The 19,974-nt window shown below is 34.1% G+C and overlaps 1 protein-coding gene across 3 annotated transcripts in view; it reads right to left on the bottom strand.

The window, feature by feature from the left end:
* Positions 1-19,974, bottom strand: part of LOC112468942 — a 40,510-nt gene extending 20,536 nt beyond the window's left edge. For 2 of the 3 annotated variants that reach the window (XM_025038373.1, XM_025038374.1), the window contains exon 1: positions 19,745-19,974. The gene's annotated coding sequence lies outside the window, so the exon portion shown is untranslated. Of the gene's footprint in view, positions 1-1,158; positions 1,214-19,744 lie in introns of those variants that run through there. The other variant, XM_025038375.1, reaches the window with a different exon arrangement.

The raw sequence follows: 19,974 nt of genomic DNA, 5'->3' as shown, positions 1-19,974 counted from the left end.
ATTTCTGTCAGTGAGATTTTAAAGGCATCGTCATTATTCCATTCGTTGATGCTCTGCATCTGCACGATACGCGTAATTTTCTAGGTCGACGAGCGCCCGTATCGACGATACCTTGACAGCATACTCAAGGACCTTTGCGAGAACGTTGAACCTCGCATGACTACGTGAGATATCGATTTGCTCCAAGCTGCTCATCCTGCAACCTCTACCGAGACACATAAATTGTCCATTTGATAATCGCTATTTACGAGGGCGGGATTAATTAAGATTAGAGCTAATACCATACTAATACTATGATAAATTCAATCTATTATTTTTCAATTCGATGGCTCGACTCGTGATTTACGATCTCGACACGTGTCGGTAATGTAAAATCGATATACACGCCGCGATACAATGACATCCACTTTGCTAGCAATGAGTTAAGGATTTGCGGTTTCATCGCACAAATTATATTGCAATTGCGGTAAAATCCACTCCATCCATTTTAGTTATACGTTTAATTCCAAGCACAAAACGAGATCAAGGAAGTCAAAATTCAAAAGACAAGCGATCAGTCTTCATTATGAATGAATTCTATACAGTTATATAAAATGAAAACAATTTAGTATATTGTATTAATATCATATCTTACAATTAAGTATTATATAATGCATATCTCGTTGTTTTATTAATTGCTTGAAAATAACTGGAATATTTTATAAATTCTATAGTTGATTTCTTTCTGCACAAATGTGTCAAGTTATCGTCGCAATGAATTTTGCATTTTTTGACGTAACTTTCGAGTTAATTTATGTACGCACTGTTTACGCGTTTACGCGATGGATAATTCACTCTATCAGCCATGCGAAAATTTGTTCGTACTCATGTTGGCGGCTCACCGTGGCTCACGCGTAAATAATGAACACGGTAAATCCGCAGGCCTTGATAAATTAGTCAGCTCTCATGTGGAAAAAACCGAGCTTTTCTGTGTCAAAATAAGAAAAGTAGCCCCTATAAAGTTTTCTTTACAGAACAGATATATCTACAATTATATTGTAGATATAGTTAAGCCCACTTAAATGGACTTGTTATCTTTCAGAATCTCAATTCGCAGTTTAATTACCAAGATGTTTATTTAATGTTGAGTATCGAGAAAGGTTTAAGATTGTTGGATACCCGGTATAAAAATCGTTCATTGTCCAGCGCTTCTTGTCGCCCGGAATAAAAGTTGTAGTTGCGGCACGTGGAGACGAAGTGACGCCCAGCGTCGCGTCGCGTCGCGTCGCGTCGCGTCGCGTCGCGTCTCCGGCCTTGAACCCGTTGCCAATGCTTCCTCCCTAGCCGCTTCTCAGATTTCCCAGAAGGCCACGGTCACTGAGAAGCTGCTTTTCACTTCGATTGTCTGTTTACTGCAGCATCGGGAAAATACCGAGTATTATTTCCTTATTTTTTTCAAAAAGTGTTAATGTATCACCGATATCTACTCGCTTGATTCCTTTTTGCGTCTTTTTGCTTAATTGTTTCAAATCATTACAGTTTTATTCGGACACATCGCGTGACCTAACGTGACCTATCAGACCGTGTTTCAATCAATTTGGGTTTAATAAAATCGGATTCGTAAATCTATTACGAAGTTTCGATCGGTGATACATTGATTTGACGGCTAAAATTCGCCTGAGATGACGTGATATCACCTTCATATGTTTACTATATAATTTTTGATCTATAAAGCTTCTTACCTTTTATTAATACTTTTATTAATTATAGAAAATCAATAATAATTGCCTGTTGTATTTATTCTTAGAATACCAAATTAAAAGTTTAATATCATTACATTTCTATAAGTTACACATATTTATACAATAATGTAATATATATTCTTCTCTAAAATAATTATTAATCTCTCTCTCTCTCTCTCTCTCTCTCTCTCTCTCTCTCTCACTATTACATTATCCGTACTTCTGAAAAGCTTTAAATGCAATTACGCTCTGCGCTGGTGCATCTCACTATTAACGATCGTGCAACGTGCAACATTATTCACATCCACGTGTAACGTTTAATATTATTTTTAACATATATCGTATTTTTATCCAGAAGATTATATCTAAGAGATACGTTCAACGCGCGCGCATGATGAGTGTAAGTCTACTGACATTCGTAGAAGTGGATCTGCAAACAATTGGCGATATGTCTGGTACACTTGACCCTGTACTGGATAGTTCGACCATGGTCGCCACGGTTGCGATCAATTTTTAATCTTCAACGGAGTGCATCAATAAACGATCATCCTTCTCAACAAGCTCGCGTATATGGAAGAATCGAAGAAAACACAAAACACACGTACTTTTCTCTTCCGTTTTTCTGCATACAAGTTTCAATATTGGAAATTAAGATTTCGAGATAGTAATGTACTTCGATCGCAATACCATTATTAAAAAATTTTGTTTTTAGAAAAATATATTTATAGTTTTACCACCTTGGTATATATAATTTCATAATTTTTATGCTTATAATGTAAATCAATCTATATGCAAATGAAAAGAGAGGAAGAAAAGAATTTAAACATGTAAATATTCATTTCACGTAATTGCGTTTTCACAAATTCTAAAATTAACTTCTTCCTTTTCCGTGAACTTCCCTTTCTCTCCTTTTTTTTCCTCCTCTTCCTCCCCCACTCTCTTCTCTATTATCTTCTTCAATAAATTAACTTACTCTCAAACTTGATTGATTTTCATTAGTATAAAATTTCTAACAGTCTATTGAATTCCTGTCGCGACATTGGTTAATTCGTAGGATTCGTATAGGATGTAAATTGTGTAGCGAGTACATGTAGGAGTTCGTGCTTGCGCAAAGGGCTTTGTAAATCTCCATTTGTATATGAGAGTCACGTTCGTCCAGAATCACGCATCGCGGTAGACGCAGGAAAATTGAACGAGATGCGTCGGTGGCAAATAAATTCCATGCTGGGCTGAAGCAAAATATAAAGCATACCCATCGTACATAAAGATTCTTCACCCACGAAGACTTTTCACCCACGTCATTCATACATGTATGTGTGTTGTAAATATTTGCATTATGTTTACAAGGTACGCATATACGATAAAATAAATATAGCGGCTATTTTATCGAGGTCTATGCGTATTATCCCTTGATATATATGTATTTGATCAAATTGCGTCATAAAGTTAAATATTGTAACTGGATATTTATTACAAGTTATAAATCGGGCAAAATATGTGACCATATACGGCACATGGATATATAAAAATCTTTTTTTTGAAGCAAATATTTTTTGGTTTATTTATCTAATTTGTAGAAAGCACGCCGTTTTATGGAGATTCGAGAAGTCGTCGAGCACTCTGTGTTAATATTTGATACTCTATTCTATTACAATGAAAACCTAATTGGGATTTAATGCATCTCCCAGCGGTAAGATATCCCTGTGTTGTAGCAATGGTACGCTAATTATATCGAACAGATAGCCCTGGATACTGTGAACGGTCGTATTTATGTCCTCCGAATATTCCTGTTCTCTCTCCGTTCTATTTTTAAATTACATTTATTTAAACACACACGGCTGCTATTAATACAGCCAGTAGCCACATTCGTCGCATCCTCGCGCGTGAGTTTCATAGTTTCTGCCGGATCAATCACTGCGAATATCGGCTACAACGGTGAGTCGTGCGTGTCCGTCAGCGGATCTATTATTCGATTAATTCGTAAGATCGCCGCTCGAATATTAACTAGCTCTCGATGCGTAGTTCCTCGTAGCTACGCCCACATAGGTTGACAACCTCTCGCAGGGTGCCGGCAGCCTGCGCCGGGATGTATCCTGCAAACTACGGCAGCAGCAAATACGGGTCACGTTATTCAGGTCAACTGGCACCGTCCTTGCTTCTCGCTCCCCTTTCCTTTCTTCCTTATTCCTACCTGCCTACGTATTTATCTGCCTACCTGCCTCGCTTCCTAACTTGTTGCCTGGTTTTCCTCGATGTATTCCCATGGCACTCATATAGTTATCTCCAGCCAGTACATTGCCGTGCACCCGTCGCACGTTCGACTCAAAGTATGCATTATACAGTATGTGTATTGAACCGTGTCTCTATTTCTGAAAAGATTCTTCGGTTTTTCGAAGAAAAATGCAGCAATAAAGTTCATAAGCTTCGGACAATTTGCCGTGTCGAGATCGTTGTGATTATTATAATTGCTACGAACACAAAAACTCCGTTTATATTGTATTTATATTCTATCTTTAATTATAAGTAGCTTATTGAACGAATCGGTGTAAGCAAATTTCTATAGATCTCAAAGCATTATGCCTCTCTTTCTCTTTCTCTCTTTAATTCGAGCAATGAGTTTTTAAAGAATAATTTTCTTTTATTCTTGCAGAACTACGTAAAATGGCAATGTTTATTCACGAAAGGCTAAATGATATTTGATTGCTTTCTACAAAGTAATCTATTTCTAGAAATACCCAAATAATTCTTCATTATTAAGGGTAACAAGACCGTCTTGATATAGGTACAATCAGTTTAGAAGAAAATACCATTTACGGTCCAAGCTGGATCTTGGAATCAAGATTAAAAGAATCAAGATCCAGCCCCATGGGTCGGACCTTAAATGACATTTTCTTCTAAGCTGATTAAACAATTTTTCCTCGCAAATCAAGTAACATTAGAAATTATCATTCGTACGAGGAATGCCAGTCTTTCCATCATAACGTAGCAAATTATAAATTTTTCTGAGTTATGGTTATTTTGTTTCAACTTTTATGTTACTAAAGGGTTTTATAAAATATGGCGTGAAAACAATCATAATGTAATACAAGATAATACAGAAGGTGAATGCATACGACAGATATCACCTAATTTTCAGGTCACGGCTGTTTCTGATACCGTTTCGTTAATAGGTTTCATCGATTTGTTAGCAGAAGCGCTCAGCTGTAGTACCTATACCAGAAACCTATCTATAGCGACCTATATGAAATGTGGACTTCGTTTTTTTCGCTTTAATTGTTGGCACATTTTGAGCATGGTGCTAAAATGATGATATCTGACTTAACAGACTTTGTATCGTTTATCTTTTAACTTTTTTAAATATGCAAGTTGTAATAAGTAGTGCAACATTATATCTGTTCCTCTTATAAAGATAAAATTAAAGAGCGTAATAAACTTTATTCCTATAACGATATTACATAATTTTTAGATCAAGCATTTTTACAATTTGTTTTTATAGTAGCACATTTTAATGAATACTTTAATTTTTGAATATTGCTTAATGATATAGTGATTATTATTTAAAATTTTTTTAATTTTTCTCAAAAAGAGAATAACGTAAGAAGATTGAGCATTATTTCTTTTTTAATCGTTACGCTTCACATTTTCTTTTATCATCCAACTACTTATAAATATGTGAAAACACCCACGGTACAAATGGATGCTCATGTACGAACGTATATGTATTCACGGAACGTAACTATCCACGGAAATAAGAAAACTTCTTGAATTTGTACGCAACGTACACGACACGAGCATTTTGTATTCTGCAGCACCACATGCTTTTAACATGACAAGTTGGAATTCTTGACCTATAATATAACTGCGTTCAAAACACGTAATGATAAAAAGTGCAAATGTAAAGTATACACATTCACATAAGATAGTACTTAACGGATATATAAAAAGATGTATAGAAGAAATGCAAGTAAAAGTATTGGTACACAAGATAATAACGATAGCGACTTAAGGAATGCGTCTAAGCCGTGTGGGAACCTGTTAAGTTCGTGATTCGATTTCGTTAATGGCCCGTGTCAGATTTCGATTTTACGAGGCGATCTACTTTCCCATATATGATATGAAAAGCGTTTTTGCGGAAAAAAGATAACCATTTTCTTCTAAGGTTATTGTTATATATTCATAGAGAAACACCGAATTGACTCCAATAACTAAAAAGAAATGTTAAGGAAGTTGTAAAGAGAATCAGAAATGTTATAAAAATTGCATAAAATTTTAAGCATATAAGTTCTTTTATAAATAATGTTAGCATGTAAAAATTTTAGATTTTTTTCTGGTTAGTTCTACAAATTTAATTGTTCCGTATATACAAGATCAAAATGACTTGATTAAGTGAAAGATTAATGAACAACAAACAATGCGAAAAGCAAAACTATGCTGGCTTTGCAATTTTCTGTTAGCTTCTGAAAACATTTATAACAGAATTCAAAAACTTTTAATGTCACTTTTATGTCACTTTTATATCACAGTAAAAGTTTATCGCATTATTCTCTATGTGTTTTATACAGCAAAGCAGTTGCAGCCAATATACTTGAGATATGACATAAAAGAAGTTTATATATTTTATATCGAAGCTTATAGCTTTTGTTGCTATTTAAGTAAATTTTGATTAAATACACGTTTTGATATCGATTTATTACTGCGGTTCTAATAAATTTCAATATTGCAAAAAATATTATGTAATTATATTTTTCAAATCTTTAAAGGTACTTTAGAATAATATTCTTCATATATTAAACATAAATTTATATTCAATTCTTTATATTTTTAATAGTCATTTTTGTTGATACTTGATATGCAGCATTGAATCTTCCATTAGAACCCATGCATTAAAAAATTTTGTACTTTGCTATAAATGCTCTCAAAAGCTAATCTTGGTAGAAAAAATCTAAAAAAATTCCCACGCTGACATTATTTATAAAAAAGCTTATGTTTTAAGCTTTATGCAGTTTTTAACATTTCTGATTCTTCTTACAACCTCCTTAAAGTAGCGTATTAAAAATCATTACAATTATAATTCTCTGCTAAACATCCAGTATGAGTGAAAGTGCAATGAATCGATTTGTCCTACACATATAGGCAATGTCGCACTATCTAGAATTCTAGATAAGCATTATTGTGATATCTTATAGTGATACTTTGTAGATTTAAACAATAATAATATATGAGATATTTCTAGATAGAGCATGAAAAAGTTTGATGGCTGTACTTTAAAAGTATCCAGATTAGAGATGTTAGCATTCTTTTCCGATCTCATCCCACGCGATTTGCATTTATACACGCTTTTAATTCAGAAATATCACGACGAGTACAGCCAATAAATATGGATGATGTTTGTAAAGTCGGTTCGTTGACTGTACAGTATTGGAAATGTAAATTAGGTAGATTAATGAGATTCACTTAGACAGCGTAAGAATGGTAATTACAATCAAATGATCAATCAAACAATTGTGAATTGTGTATGTGTGTGAGCAGTACCGTACATCTCCCTGGGTAGCAGAGTGACGTCAAATGACGTATTAATTCCGTCTTTGGACGTCATTTTGCTACCCGGGTCGTTATAAATTGCCTTTCGCTTTTCCTGTAGTCACTATGATTAGTGACATCGTCAACTTCATAGTACTCGCGCGAAACATGCTATTATCATTATGCTCTTCAAAAATATCTTCAAAGCCTCACGCATCGTGACAGAGAAGTTATAACTTGAGAAGTTACAACCGGAAGTTATAACTTGTTCTACTTGCTTGAAATATATAACCACGAAAAACCGTAGCTTGCTATGATATTTATTTATCATACACAAATTTATACACAAATCGTACAATATAATATAATAAATATTTCACACTTGTTTTCCTATTCAAACGTGTGCTGCTTGTCCGTCAAACACAGTGAAATTCTGCAATGCAATTCGCATACTTGATAGAACAGATCTAGTTTGCGCCTGTATGTGCGGAATATTAAAATCGATCGATTCAAATCTCATTATTCGAGGACCATGATGGAAATATCTCTGCTCTGCTCGAATAAATTCAAGTGGTGTCGATGCGAGAATCCGATAACGCCCAAGGAAATATGTATATACAAATGGCGCGTAATAATGCAAGGTTAAACAATACCGTAATTCGGGCGCTTATTAGCGTAACGATGAGGCCTGATCTTGGTTAACCTCGCAAAATCACGCCATACAAATCGATATCTACGATGCTCTCGCATTAACAATGAATCCAGCATAGCCTTGCTTTTCGCGTTGTATTGTATGTTGTTCAATCTTTCATTTCATCAATCAAATTTGATCTTGTATAACATGATGTAAGAAGACAGTTGTAGCATTGCGCATAATGGCGGCCGAACAATACGACAGTTCATCAAATTTTGGTCCGGAACATCACGTTACATTCAAATGTAGCATTAGTCAAGGTCTGTGACAAGAATGCAAACAAAATTAAAAAATTTGTAAATATAATACGAAAACTCGTAAATTAATAAAAATATGTAATACATAATATAAATTGATGATAAAAGAACAATTTCTACATTGATTAATAAGTAGTAAAGGAAGATTAAATACGGCGAAAAAGGAAATGAAAAACATTAATAATGAGGAAGTATATAGAAATTATTTAACTTGTATTGCAAACTGTAAGAACAACTTTTCTGACACTATATCTTATATATTTAAAATTGTCTTGAGTTTATTATAAGATGCTATAATAAAAAAACAGCCCTTGCAGCGTCTTTAGGTAAACCTTTCTATAATTTAACATTTAAGATTGGACTTGTATACCGTGAATACCGTTCTAAAGTTATAGTGATGTCTATAATATTTTATGATACAAAAGAAAGTGTAAGAGCGTAGAAGAGTGATATTATATTAAAACGATTATATAAATAAAGGAACGCATTTCTTCCAGAATGTTATTTTATTTTACGTATTTTTACATTTTCCTCATTGCTTCATTTATAAATTTTTTTGGCTTTTTTTTAATAATATTATTTTCTACGATTTCTTTATTAATTTTTCGTAATCTTATGTAAGTTCGAGTGCAAACAAGGCAAGCAATCACTTCTTTAGCGGAAGTATTATTAATTTTTATATAAACTATGTTAGTCAATTTATCGAACATTTTGTCTTTTTTACTAAAGAAGTTGCCATGAAATTTCATAAATTTGTAGTTTATTATTTCTGCTGCATGAAGGAAGCTTGCAGACGGATACATACAATTTCCTTTCGACAGTGAGCAAAGCCAGTCGTTTGGTGGATTAGGCAAAAATTTGATGGGGATTCCCAAATCATTATACCGATTTCTAAAACGCTACGTATTCAGCTATGTTCATAAGTGCATTCTATTCTATTAAATCTTGAGAAGTGACACGTTCAAAATCATCAAATAAGTTAAGTACATCCGGACCAAGCTTGTAATTATTTAAATGTAACACTAAAAAGGTAAATAATTGATGTAACATGGGCTGCGTTCAGCAAAAAACAAACCGCTTTGCAACTGTTGTAAAATTTAATTGTGAATTTAATTGATATACTCTTAGTTTCGACCTAAATTGAAAGCATACACCCCAATCAGATTCACAAATTAAAACAGTGGCAAAGCATGCATACTCTGCTGCCACGCAACCATTGACCCAATTTTTCCAACCTGTTGGTAAGCTAACTATAGTAGATAAATTATGTCTCTTTGTTTTTCCGGTAGAGAGACTAAGAGAGATAATTATTTTCGAACCTTTATTACGAAATGCGTGCAACGACTAAATAATATCTGTCTTCTACCATGATAGAAGCCATGTTCCTTCTCACATTTCGGACCAGTTTCCGATTGATCAAAGAAAATGACAACTGCGCATTCTTGGACTTGCTACACCTGTCTTCTTACATCATGTTGTATAATACGGATCAATTAAATTTGTCAAACAAATACGCGTTTTGTGTTTAAAAATAGAAAGTTATACTAAAATTATGATACTAAAATAAGTTTTAATTTATTTTCCTAGAAAGTAAGATAATTTTCTATTTTTAGTTTGACGCTCTAAAAGGAAACAGATTGTATTGAAATAAAGAGAGGCTAATGTATGTAATATGTAAATTCTAATTTATAGCTCTGACTCAGTGTCAGAGAAGGAAATTTAAATTTAAAAAATTTTCACTTTTCACCTAAAACGTGATTTTCTGTAATGCGACTTTTTCTCGCCTACACCTTTGTCGCAAGAATTTCATGTCTTCGTTCCTTTTCACCACCTTCCTTTTCATCTCCATGTGACGTAAGAAGATAATCAGATTTCTTATCTACGAACGACGAATTACATAACCGGTAGCTGTTCAATGTTTTTAATCGGAAATAGTGAGATTACGTTAGTTTCACAAACCGTTTTAATTACAGTTTAATTAACATGCTTAAAACGCATTAAATAAGTATTTTAAAGACTGACGCTCATGTATCAAAGGCTAAAAGTTGGAGAATAAATTACATTCAGCACATAAAAATTTCCTAAAATTATATTAATTAATAGATAATATATAATAAATAGACGAGAAAGAGACGGTTGTATAAATACTGTAAATGATAATGTGTAAAACAAAATGTGAAACTATTATCCAAATTATCGCCAAAAGTTTTTCAACGGTTCTCCAATCTTTTTACATCTTTTGTAAGCTATTTCTGCAAAGTAAACTGACAATGCGAATATTACACCTTACGATGGGAAGCTCGCTTGGAATGAGGGCTCTCTCATGCGGTTCTCTTTCGCCTTGTTTTTTAAATCGAATTCCGCCAATTCCGTTTCCCTGTTGTGAAAATTCCATCTTGTAATTTAAACGAAAGTTTACGAGTTCTTAGAGAGAGAGAACATTCCGTTAGTGACCGTGTAATTAAATTATCAAGCTCTCTTGCGATAAAATTATGCAAGAGGCTCTTTCGTGAATTAAGTTCATAAAATACATAACTGCTAATAAGAGCGCTGCGCAAAATATTGCAATTTATGGATCGACGCGAAACTTAATACGTGTTAATTATTGTAGTCGTAATTGTCCCAAAAAGTTTGTCCCAGATAAAGTTCTTCGATTTCATGCAGGAGATGACAGGATCGTAAATTTTGTGAAGAAAGTTTCGGATCTCGACTAACGTCACGTATTCGGAATCTCAATAATGTCAACTATATTGAGTAAAACTGCATAAGTATTATGCAAAGGGGAACGTGAGAGAGTAGCAACGGTTATGCTATGACAGATATTTTGAAATATTACTGCAACCTATATATTAGAACACGTGCCGAACATTTTATTCTTATATTCTTATATAATAAAAAAGATATATATTTTATTACATTCAATATTTAATCATTTATCCTTATTTATCATGTCGATAAATATTTATACTATCAATAAACCTTCTTGTTCTTGACTGGTATCAAAATGAGCCATGAAAGAATCGCTTCGGACGAAAACGATAAGAAAAAAGCATAGGGAGAAACTGAGAGGCATTAGTATTCAACAAGATCTGTGAAAAATGTGCGATAGATCAAGGTATTATAAAGATAAAGTACCACTTTAATTTAGAATAGGAAATATCCGTGGGTGTAAGCGTATATGGATATTCATTAGGTGCAAACATCGTTATCGTACGACACGTTCATTCTGCGTGATAAGCGCGATTTAGAATTGTATAATGTGCGTATATTTTTCCGCTGTTTTTGGCCGTTCGTATATTTTTTCTTTGTAAATATTTTCTCTTTGTTTTCCAGGCATTTACCAGGATTAAATGTTATAGGATTTATTTCTCTATATAGTTAAAATGCGTTAATCGGATTTCATTGATATCTCGCGTTACTGAAAGATCTTGACACGGTTTTTCACCATTGTCATTTTTCTGTCTCTTTCAGCCAGAGAGAAAGAGAGAGAATGTTTTAATTAGCAACTAGCCAACCATCAAAGCATATTTATTCTCTTTTCTATTACGCACAATGAATGTGTATCAGAGTCACGAAAGTCTACACGTCGTCTGTGTCTTTTGTAACGTTGTAACGGTATTAACAGCCATGATTCTTCGACGATAGTTATCGTGCTACTTATTGAATTATTCCTTTTTCTAATTAAATCGCATATTTAATTGTTTATAGTATAATTAAGCTGTTTGATTTATTTATTCGTCAAATTCCTTTTACTTTGTTATTCAAACGAATTCTCAACAGCCAAAAACTGTCATGTATCTAATACGTATAATATAACATTTACAAAAATTTACAAAATTGTTATTTATTTTGTGTTTTTATCAATTTTTTTATCAATATTATCATAAAACAGCAATAAACTGTTTCGCGGATATTGGTCAACTTAAAGATATTTAGTGCAATGTTAGAATTTCATCGAATACACATTTTCAAATACGCAGAAAACAATAGAAATGGATTATATTAAAATATATGCTAAACATTTATTTTAATTTATTTAATATATAAATAGTACAAAAAACATACATGCATGAGCTGCTATATAATATTGTCTCAGAAACCATAATCTGACGAGATAAAAGCACTTGCGAAGGTTTCTATATCGAGAATCACCGTGTAATCACGAATCGATACGGTACAAATCCCCTTTTGCAGGTGCAAACACCGCCTCGTTGGTAAAAAATGTTATACATCGTTCCGACGTGTAGTGAACGGAAAGAGTGTCTGCTGGGCGAGAAATTTGATTCTCCTTCAATTTATCCAGCAGCAGTGTTTTTCTGATAACTAAAAATAATTCTCCATTATATATGCATCAATCGACGGGCGTGACAGTGACGTCGAATTGCCGTAACTCCTTGCGGCATTCGTGAGTTTTTCGAAAAAGGGATACGCGGAATGGTTGAGAGCGCGGAATCGTAAAAATCAAGGTTTATTTTGCGGAAAAAACGACGAAGGCGGCAGAGCTACTAATAAAAGCTGCTAGTTCACATTGTTCTCGTGACCGTTGTTCATTGCCCATATGTCGATCAACTCGAACCGAGTCTTTTTATGCTGTTTTTACGATCACACTGAATTCTGTAATGTAGAATGTACATACGTATCTGCAATCGCAATATCATACAACGTAAAATACTTATTTTTTTTTGTATAGTGTTAAATAGCGATTCGAGTATTGCTATTTTGTAGTTATTTTGTATAAGAATTTTTGAAACTGTATAACAATGATGCGAAAGAAAGAAAATAATTGCGTTATGTTCATTGATATTTTAGTATTAGTTTATTTATAATTTCTTCGCTAATTTTAGTGACGGACATATCAACCGTATGCTATTATACACATTTATAGAGTTCGTAGTGGTTTCAGAATATCTATAACTGAAGTAGACTACAGAAAGGTCTATTGTCGGAAGTAGTTTTTGCTATATAGTATTCTCGCTTATGGTCCGAGTTATATGTTTGTGTTAACGTTAATAGTTCCTACTTCTTGCATTATACCAATGGAGAACGCAAACTACTCGGCAAGTAAGTAAAGTGTCATTATTAATGTTAACAGCGCGTTCCAAATACGGAACCTTATTTATGGACATAAAATTGAACGCGCTACGTGCACCGTTATGAACAATTTTAAACATTTAGTATTTTTATTTATTTTTACAGCGACGTTTTCTCTTCCTAAAGTAAAAGATGCCCATTGAATACTATATCTTAAATTATTTACTATAATTTCCTTCCATAAGATTACACGTCGAATTTAGATAATGAAGACTATTCTCGGAAATCACGCTATTGGACGAATTAAAGAAGAATTAAAATTCTCGCTTAGCAGAAACACTGTCTAGTACATATCAGTTCGTAATACAATAGGGGTATTCAAATAAGTTAAAGTTTAACGGTTTGACAGGTTATGTCGGGTTAAAGTCGGGTAAAAAGTTAATTTTTACACTTTTAACCCAAAAATTAATGTGATAGGTTAATAAGTCACTTATGTATTTTGCATAACCTTAAAGAGTAGCGCGCCCAAAGTTAATTAATTAACTTTTTACTCGACTTTAACCCGACATAACCTGTCAAACCGTTAAACTTTAACTTATTTGAATACCCCTAATATACTTTTCAGCATCGTTAAGTTGATGTATATTTGCGTAAGGAAATCTACGTGCTCTCGACTGTGATATTCGCGATTATTTCCTCTTTCCCAGCATTTCTTCTTAAAGTCCTTTTATCTTGTCGGATCGGATTTCCAGGAAAGTATGTTATACATATAGTATGCGTGTGTTTTTGTATTGTTTGTATATTAGAGATAAATGGAATTAAATTTTTATCGTATTTTTTAATATAATTTATTTCTGTTTCCGTCGCATTTGTATAAGTGATTGTAGCGAAAATGTAGCATTAATATAAAAATAGAAAGGAATTCTGTAGGTAATAGAACTTTCAATAGCATAATTTTTTTATTTTGTTTATCTGTTAAATTTCTACATTATAATTAATATTGTTCTCATTAATTAAAGACATACAGTATTAAGATGTTTTTCAAGAATTTAGGGGCTTTTCCGAGATACATAACACCGATAAACACATTAAATGCGTTTTGACGTGATGTTCAACGTTGGCCTTTTGCTTTTAGATCGCTTGAGACAACAAGGCAAAGTGGGCACAAAGGAAAAGCTAAGGAGCTCTTTTATATACTCGATCTCTTCGGGTTCTCTTAGTGGATGATAAAATAGCAAAGTATAATTTCAAACCACGCGAATGAGAATCACGAATCGTAGATCGTGGATCGTGGACGATCTTTTTTATTTCGGATAAAAAATGCACAATGTATTCGTGCGCAACCACGCGAATAGTATGATACACGGTCTAAAGACTAGACTACGTGCCAAAAATAGAATCTGGGTTTATAGTGGAGCAATACCCCCTTAGTATCGAACGTAGACACTGTCACCCTTTGAAACGCTCGGCGCGCTGAGAGGAAATTTCATACAGGCTGAATATCAGAAGGTTGCATTTTTAAACTTGAAACTTGTTGTGCCTCTGATTAAAATTTGAATTACATTGTGGATAAACGCGCGGCATAACGTTTTTTGCAATTGTGTGAACAAATTTCCGAATGTAGGATGAAATTTCAATTTTGCATTACCGCGGAAGACAATTTTTAACGCACAAAAGCGTGTTCTGCAGATTCATTACTACCGACTTTCGAAAGCATTTACCGTACTTCCACCTTCTCAATTTTCAAACGTAATTATATCAGGAATTACTCTGGAGAATAAAATTTCGTTTAACTCTCCTAATGGCACTTGGGCGCTTTGTAAAAAGAAAACCTGAAAACTCGAGGAGAATTGTATCGCGTGCGGAACGTTCTGTCGTCTCTTTAAAAGCTTGGAAATCAGAGATCGCAGCCTTGGGGGTGAGGTTGGATATCGTCTGTCAATTCGAAGATTTATATACCCTGAGAGATTAAAGTAGAGGAGACACACTGCACTTTCTCTCTTGGAACATCTATCGCTGTTGTATTACACGTATACCTAACGTGAGCTGTTAGCGAGTTCCGCTAATAGTTCATATTATCAAATGTCAACAATTATCGAAATGGACTGAGATATATATAATAGCTTCGACGTGAAAAGATGAGATTAACAAAGCGATGCCGCAAAGCAAATATGTATCATACGATACGTTGATTCTTCCGTATTGATTAATACACGCACATATATACGAATACAAAAATATCAATGTGTATACGCGTTAATCCTTTTATTATTTTCTCGTCGTTTGTTTTACGCGCAACGATAAGAATAATTCTATTTCTATTTTCGCTAGCTGTATTACGTTTTTGCGCATTCATGTTTTCGTCGATGCCGTGGGTGGGAATCGATTGACAGGGTTTCGTGCGGTATCATCGACACATTTTATTTAACTCTTTACTTTGTTGTTCTGTTCTCTATTCATAGACTATAAGCTTTCTAGCTTTTTAATTTTTTTGTTTGGAGAAACGAAATTTAACGTTGTAGCGTATGAAGTACACAGAGATGATTTCAAGTTTTGAATTATATACAGATTATTTGAATGATACGGATTTCTAAAGTGGCAGCATTCTTTCCTCTTGTATAAGGTATTTTATTTCAATACGATATTAAATCCAAAAGAAACCGAAATATCTGGCGCATTTTAATGCACTGAGAGAAATAAATCGTTCGAAAATTAACAAACGAATAATCCGATAACTTTCAATCGGAATTATAAAAAGTCGATCAAGGCCAAAATAATGTCCGATTAATGATATCCAGATATCATTGATAATTGGATATCATATAGATCGGACATTATTTTGGTCTTAATAGGCTTTTTGTAATTCCGATTGAAAGTTATCGGATTATACCCGTTTGTTAATTTTTGAACGATTGTCCGATTATTTAAACCTATAGATTTTTCTCTCAGTGTGCATTTTTTTGGCACTGCAAATAATATATGCAGAAGTTATGCTCAAGTTATAATCTAAATTATCTAAAACATGCAAATTATCGGCAAGTGCAGATCTGAAGTGAATGATGAGTCGTTGCAGCGCTTATACACGTGCATCGAGAAATAATCGATCGCGGTAGATGAAAAAAAAGGACTAAAAGTTAGAGCAACAGAACATGGTCTGTAAAAATGAGATGAAATAGATCATGGAAATGGAAAACGTAAACAAGTAAACAAATTGGCGTGTTTACAATTTTGTGCATCTTCTTTAAATAAGAATTTAAAATTGCAAAGCGACTCGTCCGTACGATATATGCAAACGACCGGCGAATATGTGTACTCGTAAATATAGTAACTGCTTGTTTTTTTTTTTTAGAATTACCGGTTTCAAAGTTCCTTTGGCATATTTCTCTTTAAGCACGTTTTCTAGGAAGCAAAATTATTTCCTCGCTCCTCTCTATTTTTCTCTTTCGAGGGAAGATACAGTGGTACGCGCCTTTGTGTTTAGTGGAAGGGTAAGGCAGCGCGCAGCAACGGCAATTGCATCAGAAAAACGTATATAGGGTATAACACATATAAGGCGTGTAAAGGTGTATAAGACGTCTTTGAATGATAACGTACATAACACGACCGGACTGATTAATTAATCGGAGAAAAGAGGATGCGTCTAAAGAGGCAATTTCTTTTTTGTGATAATATAATATGTCCTTTCCTCTTCTTATAATTAAAAAAAAATTTTATCTCCTTTAGGAATATAGAAGAGACACGATAATATGATATTTATTACCCTACCTGCTGATTCGTTATTCTTTAATACATGTATAAATGATGCAATAGTTGAAATAGTTAATGAATAATGCATTACGTTTGTCACGCGAGAAACGAAACATCATCGCGTGTTTCGCATGTAGGAAAAAATTTCCTGATTAAATTATGCATAGCATTGTACTCTTTAATTATACATTACAATCTTAAAAAGATTATGTGTTCATCTTCTTGACAATTCATGTTTTCGACAAAATTGGTGGACGAAAACATATTAAGTACATTTTTAGAACTCGTGTAATTACCCAATTATCTCTGCCCTCTTGTAGTCGAAGATATTATTTGTAATTTTTTTACTATCAAAAATATGGCACATTTGATGGATTAGTATATGGAAATTTTGATGTGTCATGCGGCGAGGGAGTATTATACCCGCTGAGCGTCTTTCCGGAATGTGTCAGAAATATGTATGTTATCGCGGAGTGAGTGGCAGGCGTTATGTTGTCACGTGTCTTCACGTCGAATTTGAACGAAATTCAATGCTATTGCCACCGGTGATGGTGCCAGCGCGTAATTGGCGAGGCCGGCTTATACGGCCTAGATTAACAATGCGTAATACATATTCCTCTCCTTTAGCGACGCCGTCAGCTCTCCGCGTAATATACATGTGAGAATAATTGCTATGACAAATCGAGCCTCTCGTATTCCTCTTGTATTTTTCTCCTATTCCTCTCTACGAAGCTCTCGAAATAGGATGATTCTCGCATCTTTGAAAGAAACGAGAACGTGAACATCCGCAAACAGTTGGTCGCGTAAGTATTACTATATAACTTAGATACGGATAAAAAGAGGGCTAGGCATGACACGCATAAAATCGAACTTAGCTCTCCTAAGTAAAAGTCTTTCTTCAAGATGCTTCTTGTAAAAGTGAAAAAAGTAACGTGTTATTTATTCTGTATTCTATATTTGACCGTAATATGATTGTAAGTAATATGATTGTTTCTTTGAAATGCCTGTAAAATTAGAATATTTCTCTCCCCTTGCCATGTAATCATAGGCGCCAACTTTATGGGGGCAGTGTCCTTTTGGCCTCCCTCCCATTAATTTTATTGTGGAGGCGGCGCCCCCACAATAATTTGGACCTTTCTTTGTTTGTCTAACAACCACAAATAATTTCTGGTTATGGAGATAAGAATTTGTCAACATTTCAAATTTTATGAAAAACATGTGACGGATTTTAGTTGCATATATCTTAATTTATAGTGTGCGTAACGAAAGACGCTATCCATCGAAAAGTGATTGCTAACGAGTTTATTAACCCTTTGCGGAACAAGTGGGTTTTTAAAGAGCCGGTCGATATTTCAGTTTTGAATTTTTCTGAGACTTTGCGGCTCATAAAAAAAACCTAAACAAAAATCAGGCATATATAACGGTATAAATAGATTCTTAAAGCCTTCGAAAGTATACTTGAATTTTTTCAGATTTTTTATGACACTATTACAGCTTGAAAATCTTAACTGGCGTAAAAGACCCACATGTTCGATGGAAGCAGCAAAATTACATGTTCTGCGAAGGGTTAATCGAAATAAAATCTGTTGTGCAAACTTTTTTCGATTATAAGTTTTCTTTTCAATTTTTTATGTGCATTAAATATTTTGTTTGCACCTACATTTTATTTTACATGTAACCATATAATCTAAAGGTTACTAAAGAAAGTTAGCACCGCTGGCTATGTTAACAATAAAATTAAAATAATTAATAAACTTAAAATTAAACGACAATGTTAACCATCAATCGGACTGTTATTGAAGAAACAACGTAAATATAAAATATACTAAAATAATGTCTTTGTTTGTTGTAAACGTGCCAATTTGCCTGTTCGAAATGGGGATTAACAGGCAAAAGAAGACGGTCGAATTTAAATTAAAGAAGCAGACGCGCGAATCTTTAATTATACGCAAAAGCTTTTCCGATGTAACAAAATTATTCTTTTTGATGCGTGTTAGCCGCGTATATGGCGTGTTAATTATTCCCGCAACGTTTAATCGTTGCGCTCTTTGCATTTTCAAGTGCTGGTGAATGTACTATATTGACCTCACGCATGGGCGTACCCATGGCTTCGTCGAGCTGTGTTTCGTCTTGCAAAAAGAAATATTCCGTTTGTTCTAACCGGTAATGATATAATGATTTTATATTACGTGAGTCATGACCATTATGGTAACAATTAAGAAAACCGAAAATGTGCCGATATACCGTCGGTCCACGTCAAATTGATACAGACTCCCGTCCCGGATAATAGGGAGATCCTGACTCAAACCCTGCTTGGGGTGATATTTTTCATAACATATCTTTTGCAGAGTGGTTCTAAAGATGCGCATTAGTATCAATAATGTTAAATTAATTATCAATTTAATTATGTGATTATACCATTCTAGTTTCAGCTTCAGACTGCGTTTCGAGACCGACAATAACGGCAACGGCATGTGGTTTGCGAAGGGAAAAATATTATTAGGCACAAAAGATCCCGACCATATATTGGCACATTTTCCGTTAACTTGAGTATAATGATTTCTCTCGAAAAATTGCAAATTATTCGATTGAGAAACATGTTCCAGTTGCATCTCCAAACTCGCGAGAGGCGTTTCTTAAAAATGCAATTCGTTTGAAGGAAAAAAATGGCCAATATCTATCATTGGATTTCTCTCTCATATTTATTATGTTATAATCATGGATCATCGATCATTTCAGTCAAAGACAGCCGGATAAATATCAGCGAGACTTACCGACGAGAGAAAATTGGATCGCCGATTCCGCGGTTCCGATGTATTTAATGCCTCCAGCTTCTGCGCGCCCCTCGATCATTCGTCAGTCGAGACTCGTCAGAGTTGAAAAATTGAACTGTTTAAGTTCCGGGCTGAATGACGAGCACTCGAGTGTACACATCTGGCGCGATGCACGCGGGTTGGTTTGCGTCGCGACGCCGCGTGCCGACTGAAGCCGTCGTCGCTCTTCT

The sequence above is a fragment of the Temnothorax curvispinosus genome, unplaced genomic scaffold, assembly GCF_003070985.1.
Source record: "Temnothorax curvispinosus isolate PA1 unplaced genomic scaffold, ASM307098v1 QBEX01002262.1, whole genome shotgun sequence".
Lineage (NCBI taxonomy): Eukaryota > Metazoa > Arthropoda > Insecta > Hymenoptera > Formicidae > Temnothorax > Temnothorax curvispinosus.
Note: the sequence above shows the minus strand (reverse complement) of the source record. Positions and strands in the feature narration are given on the sequence as shown.